Here is a 7,290-nt window from a genome sequence, read left to right as displayed (position 1 = left end):
ACCACGTAAATTCTGGAAAATTTCAACCAGATCTTATTTTTGTGAATCTAATGCGACAATGCCTTAAGACGGCACTATCGAACAGCCGGGGTTTACGTAACAAAAACACTGCGATGACGCAGCACCTCCTAGAGATAGAAGGCCTCCGCAGTCTGCTTGTGACGTAAGTAAGTAGTCCATTTTCCCTCAGAATATTTTCAGGGAAAAAAATTCCCTGCTCGTGCCAGTATCATCGTTGTGCGGAAAAGAAATGATCGGGCTCAGAATTAGCGATTTCTATGCCCCACATCCAATCACTATGCGGTATTTGTGGGCCAATCAGGAAGATTCTACGCCAAAATAAAAAGAAACGAAATAGGATGCTGTGTTTCAAAATGTGGCAAACTTGCTAGGTAGTCTGACGTAATATTACGTTTATGGCAACGCGTGCGGAGGTCTTCTACCTCTAGGAGGTGCTGGATGACGACGTTATCGAGAGCACTGCCGTGACGCTTTTAGTGAAATTTCTAGGAGGCCAAAATAGCGTTAGAGACTCCAAACGGGAAAGCGCCGTTGATAATGTCTTATTCTCGATGGTATATTCGTCCGACGTGACGTAGGCGATGTTCTTCTCGTGAGGTTCTATACTTGATCGTTCAACGGCCCCTTACGATAACCATAAGGACCCTGTGTATCCGGCTTCTTAGCAGAACTCATAAGCAATTCATAGACCATGAAGGGGAAAAAATATCAGGGAGCCTTCTTCATCGCAAAGGGGGGGACTGTGAAACACGAACTGCACCAAAGAAGTGCCAGAAAAACCTCCGGACCGCTAATAAGGTTTAAGCTGCGAACAGAGATACCCCCCCCCCCATGCTTCTTTATCAGCCTTTCACTTTTTTTTGGGAAGTTCTTGGTATTCCACATTCCTTACACTGTAATTACAGGAACTGTGGCACTTTGCATCCTCCACGCTTATCTCGAACGATTCAAAGACAGCATGGGCTTATCCAGAAAAGCCCCTCCGAAATAGAATTCTCGACTTGGAGGGTATGAACAAATATCGTGACAATTATTTTTGGGAGCAAAGTAAAGGGAATATATATAAAGTGTATATGGGAACAAAGTCCCATTATTTGTCCAGTTTGATTTAACTCTTTAATGCCCAGATAGAAAACCTGGGAGGGTCGTGAAAATACCAAGTTTTTTGTGTTCGAAGTGGACACGTCCAAATTTCGGCCACTTTCCCTCTCCCCACCCTTTCTCCATGAGTATCTATTCATGCCACCCTTTGCATTGACGTTCACCCTTTCATTTCAATGGATTTTCGGGAGATAATTTGTCTACTGAAAACACCCTTTTCCTCACAGTATTATCTCTTTGTAAAATGCATTGAGTACCCTTAGTCCATTCTCAAGGAACATTCTAGTACATCAGCTTTTAAAATCCCATTGATAGGGCGTTGCAGTTGTCTTTTCCGTTCCCGCCTCTGACAAGAGCTTTCATCTTCTTCCCCGTTGGTGACAAAAGCCCACGGAAACATACCCATACCCCCTAGCTGGGCCGACTTGAGGCGGTTATGGGCATTAACCTACTCGGCCGACTTCGGGCGATCTGGGCATTATAGAGTTAAAGAGTTTATTGAGTCCAGTTTGATTTAAAGAGTTTATTGAGTCCAGTTTTTAATTTCAAATATTACATCAACTCAGATTTCATTTTCGCTGTTAAATGTTCACGTGACATTATATTCTCAAAGTTATTTTCACAGTTTTTTAAATTATTTAACTGTGTGGAATGTTTTTTCTCTGTAAATTTCAATACTCCAGTCACCCTAGTGTGAGCCAATGGTAAATTCATATAGAAAACACGAGCTATTAGTTGATTGTTGAACGGTGCCTTTCAACATATATATATACGCTCCAAGGTTGAAGTATTCTATCTGCCTCCATAGCTTAGATGGTAGAGCACTCGTCCGGCAAGCGAGAGACCGGGGTTCGAGTCCCCGTGGGGGCAGTGATGAATTTTCTTCCTTGTAATCTTCATCTCCACAAATAACCAGTCTTTCGATGAATCTTGTAATGGTAAATAGCCAATTCACAAAATCGATCCTCCTCGCCACAAAAGCAAATTTTAGAGCAAATCACTGCAGTATTCATTACTTTTTGGTCGTAAACCATCCGGAAATAAGATCTGCTAACCACAAGAACAAGAATCGTGTTATATATCGCTACTTTTAAAAGCGAAAAACGTTTTCGTACCATTTGAAACGGAACTGACTCTGCTTAAACTTCTTAATTAAAAACTAAAACTTAATCAGTTAAAACTAATTAATCAATCTAATTTTAAAAACATTGTTGGCAAACTGATTGTTTGGCGTTGTTTATAACGTTTGTACCGCCCACGGCTGCCCCACCTCCTGCGAAACATTCAGAACCGAATTAAATGACAAACATTTGTCATGATACGAAAAACATAAATCTTTAAAAATAATTTAATTTGATTTGTTTAAATAGGATTTGCAAAACACTTCACCGCCATTTGAAATAAATTTATCGCCATCTTCAGATGTAAATTGTCAACAAACCTTGTAATTCAAAATTTTGTGTTATATAAAAATTATTTTGAGAATCACAATCACTTGCATTTTTTTGATTCAATTCTTACATTAAAATTTAAATGTTGAAAATCAAAAATATATAAGAAGGATTTTTAATTACAGTTTTTTAAAGTAATGTTCCATACAAATTTATTTGTTCAAATTTACATGTGGGTTCAGATGTCTTTATGACTGTTTGTGTGAAAGGGCTGATTGACGCTCTGCATTCCACGTATCATCCAAGGTTGGCGATCACTGATGTAGTCTATGGCCCAATGCGGAGTTCTATAAACGCTTAATTCTTACATTATAATCATTAAAAACAACACTTTACACTGAAGAAAACCGCTCTGAAATTCATATTTCCTGACCTCTTTTGATAAATGTTCTTTTATCAAACTCGAAAAATGCAACCAATAAGCGCATCGCTTACATTTGAGCGAATGTAACCGTTGCGCTTATTGGTTGCATTTTTTTAAGTTTTACAGAAGAACTTCCACAAGACTTTTATAGTGTAATGCCGGCCTTCGATCACTATACAGACTACCAATGGTACGTATCGATTAATTAACCGGACACAATCGAGAAAAAAAAAACTGTTCGATCAACACTTTGAAGGGAAATAAGTGTTCAATCACTGTTTTAAAAAATATTGTTACGATCTGTAGACGATAGATGACGCGATTTGTTCGATGGCTCTCAGAGATATCGAAATCGGTCGATTTCGGTTTGGTGGAAATGACTGCGATTGGCGGAGAGCTGGTGCGAACATTCTTGAAAGTCCCGCCCCTCCAGACATTGGTTCAATCCCTCCGTACGGTGGCGCCGCCGACTTTGAAACTGTAAAATAGAATTTTGAAGAACATTCTTTTTCTCGAAGTTTCCACCGGGGTTATAAATAATCTGGCGCTCACAAGATGGCAGGCTAATAGAGACTCGAATAGAGAGATTCGATGAACAGTCACGGTTGTGTTTAAACTTTGCGAGAAAGTTGTTAGCTCTCTGATTAGCTTGTAAATACGTGTAAATTTCTGTTCTGTAAATAAATCTGTGTCCGTCGAACCGCTTCTTGTTTTGCAATCTCGAAGTCTTGTGGAAAATTATCCGGAACAATATGTTGATTTCAACTATGTGAATGACAGACAATGTTTGCGCGCAGGATCAGCGTAACCAGACAATGTGTAAAAAATGAATGGAACGGGGTTTTCTTCGTTATAACTTTTCCAAGGCCGGGATTGCCCTATAAAAGTTTTATAAAAGTTATTTTATAAAACATGAAAAAACCAATCATAAGCTTATCGGTTGCATTTACTCGAATGTAACCTATGAGCTTTATGGGTTGGATTTTTTAAGTTTTATGAGAGAGATTTTATCAAACATTTATAGGGTAATACCAGCCTAAAGCACTAACAGATAGCTCCCAGAATATACAGTCGGTCACGCTTTATCGGAAGAAGACAATATCCGCTTAAACGGGGTGTCAGGTTGGGAACAATTCAACTGTCAATTTATAACCTTAGTATACCTTGTATACTGGAAACTGCTGAAGGATCGATATCAATAAACCTTCTCGAATAAATCAGATACCAAAAAGGAAATAAAAATTAAATCCAGGTACCAGTAAGCAATCATAATAATGGTTCAGGGAGTTTAGGAGCTCGGGAGTTGAACGAGAGAGTGAGCAACCAAAAGAGTGACCTAGAACTCGTGCAAGCATGTATGGTGCCAAAACAGTGTGCGAGCATGTGAGTGACCATCATAAGAGTGATCTAGAGACAGAGGTGTATTTACAGGGGCTGGGGCCAAGAGGGTTATGGTGTTAGACTTGAATGATAGAAAGTCGGTGAAATTCGTATAGCCCACATGCAGCAAAACCATAAGTACGGCTCTGTGCGACGAGCACGAGATAAATTTACACCCCACTACCAGTCCTGATATTTTTCCCAAAGAAAGCTCATCGTACTTTTGGCATATCATAGGAAAAATCCATAAATTTCCTCTTGAGAAACTCTGGCTTCCAACATGGAAATTGTCAGCTTTTCTGAGATCATCAGATGCTTTCTGGGAGCTACCTCTTAGTGTGTGCTTCAAAAAAAAAATTAACGGGACGGGGTTATTTCATACATTGTCAGGGTACCATGCCCCTGCCCAAACATCATTTCCGTCAGATATTACGAGCCAACATATTTTTTTTAAACAATGGTCGAACACCCGGGTGTTGCCAGTTTGAATATCGATTTTCAAGGTCAAACTCGAATAAATTTATGAATTTTTGGTGTGTATTTCGTATTTATGATGATTGGTTTTGCCATACATTTAGACTGGGAGAAAAACAATTATTTTTCGATATTTTATTTTTGTGTTTTAGACGTACCATTGGTAGTATCTTTGCATGTGATCGAACACTTTTTTTCCACTGCTATTATTAGATCATCGCTTGAATTATAACCGAAATAGTAATGAAAGTAAATCACCTTTTTTATTATTATCAAGTACGTTGACGTAAGTACACAAGTCCTGAAATACTTTTGACGTTATGAATGAAGAGGAAACAAGTAGAAAGTTTTCGTATTATATAAACTCAAGCTTGGCACATATCATTAAACAATGAATCTCTATCGTAGACCACTCTCAGAGCTCTTTTCTCTCTCTCTCTCTCGTCCCCTTACAATCTTTGAAGCAATTAAATCAAAAATGATGATCCAGCTACAAGCTGCAATGGGGCACATTGGGCAACTCCAATGGGCTACAATGTTCCATATTTACCTTCCCAGGTGCATCACAGGTCTTAATCCTCTGAAAAAAATTATGCAGGGGGTTTCACGGAAACAGCCCGAAACAATAAAATTCTATTGTTAATTAATGCTAAAAAAAATGCAGTAAAACACGAAAAAATATCGGCTAACAAAACGAAATGCAGCTGTGAAACTAAGGCTGCGCTCATAGTGGAGTGAAGAGGTACGAGTTACAAGAATTGCGACTAGGAAAAAGAAAGCATGGGGTGGAAGAAGAGATGCCCGCAAATAGTAGAAGAGGATAGAGGAAAATGGCCGGACGGGTTCTGAAATATAAAGATGGCAATCCTTCTGCAGGAAAAGGAAAGAGAAAAAGAGGACGAAACAACAGACAGATCGAGGTAAAAAACAAACGAGGTTTGTTGAAATCGCTCACCTCTTTGCGGGTGGGCCCCTTTCTCTCTTTTTTCTCATTAGTCTCTATTATGCACCTGTACCTCTTGGTCGCCGCGCTATGTGCACTGTCTAAGAATGATAATTGGGAAGAGAAAGTTTGTACAGAAAACCGAAAAAAGCGTCAGTCAAGAATTCACATTTATTTTTGTTACACGCGAAAAGAAATTGACCCCCATAATATTCGCATGAAAATTCACCGAGATGTCGGTTAGTGAAAACCTTGATTTTGGCAACTTTTCTCATTGTGAAATTACTGGCTATCAAGCTGAGTAGGGTTAGTGGAGTCAAAAGAAAATGACAACACTCATATACGGGTTGTCCCATAAATTCGTTCGTATATACGGGGTTTGCACAAATGAATGACACGATTTCCGAAATTCATATTTTAAAAAGTATTGCACACATCGGCAAAAAAACTATTACATTAATCAGTGTACATGAAAATAAAAACAATTCGAAGTTTTTTGTTCTACATCGCTCAATAGATGGCAGCAGTGCTGTAGAACGCGTTGTGTGAAATTAAAAATGGCGACAATGACAGAAAAAAGTATTGTGTATAAGAATTATAATTCAACTGACACTACTCCGACCTGTGTAGCGCGTTGTGGCGAACGTAGTTCATCCAAACTTATTATATATATATGTGTGTGTTATCTGGACCATGGGGAAAAAAGGTAACTGACAGAAAATGGCGCCACGTTTTCACCTGGTTGTCAAAAATTGAACTATTTATTTACATTGAATCTTTATTTTCCCTACGGGCCATATTTCCTATACACCCCAAGCTCCATCAAACTACCTCTACCGGAATTGGCGCTACATACGTCTGAGTGGTGTCAGTTTATTTATAACCACCCTGTATAAGTTATGTAATAATATATTTTCTGAATAGGTTTACGATAAAACAGTAAGTACCTCGTCACTTTCAAATCAATGTCCACATCAGCGATGAAAGCATTTCAAGGAATTTTCATGAAATTAGCAATTTGGTCTGGTATGATTGCGGTGACCATACCTCCCGTATTTCCCGGGACAGTCCCGGTTTTTTCAGCTGTCCCGACTTTTTAGCGAAAGTATCCCGTTTTTTACACGAAGCTTATCTGAATTTTTATTCATTATTGAAGTCAAAGAATGAAATTATTTTCTCACTCATAAATTAGATTGAGATAATTACAATTATAAATAAGAATAATAATCTCTCACATTTGTCTTGGTGAACGTTTTTATTTCGTGGAATTCATTTAAATCCATTGCAATTCGCAGTAATGCTTTATTCTCCGCCATTTTGATTTTTACGTAATTTCTACAATATTTGGCAACTGTGTTTACTTTTGGCGTCATTTTTGGCGATGTCCCGTATTTGGAATCCCAATCTCCCGTATTTCTGCCGAGGACATATGGTCAGCCTATGTATGATACAAATACCTCAGATAAATTACTATATTCTGTAATTTCTATTCTTTTTTTTTTTCATTTTCCAGTCTGTAGTAATTTGATTGAAATGCATCTTATAGTCTACATGAT

At 38.4% G+C, this 7,290-nt stretch overlaps 1 non-coding gene across 1 annotated transcript; it reads left to right on the top strand.

The window, feature by feature from the left end:
- The first annotated feature begins 1,920 nt into the window (after nucleotides 1-1,920).
- TRNAA-GGC (transfer RNA alanine (anticodon GGC)) lies at nucleotides 1,921-1,992 on the top strand. The gene has a single exon. It is a non-coding gene; the product is annotated as a tRNA-Ala (tRNA).
- The last annotated feature ends 5,298 nt before the right edge of the window (nucleotides 1,993-7,290 follow it).

The sequence above is a fragment of the Pholcus phalangioides genome, unplaced genomic scaffold (genome assembly GCF_987345545.1).
Source record: "Pholcus phalangioides strain wild (caught in Gottingen) unplaced genomic scaffold, Ppha-v1.0 ptg000010l_1, whole genome shotgun sequence".
In the NCBI taxonomy this organism is placed as follows: domain Eukaryota; kingdom Metazoa; phylum Arthropoda; class Arachnida; order Araneae; family Pholcidae; genus Pholcus; species Pholcus phalangioides.
The sequence above is the reverse complement of the archived record's forward strand: the minus strand, read 5'-3'. Positions and strand labels throughout refer to the sequence as shown.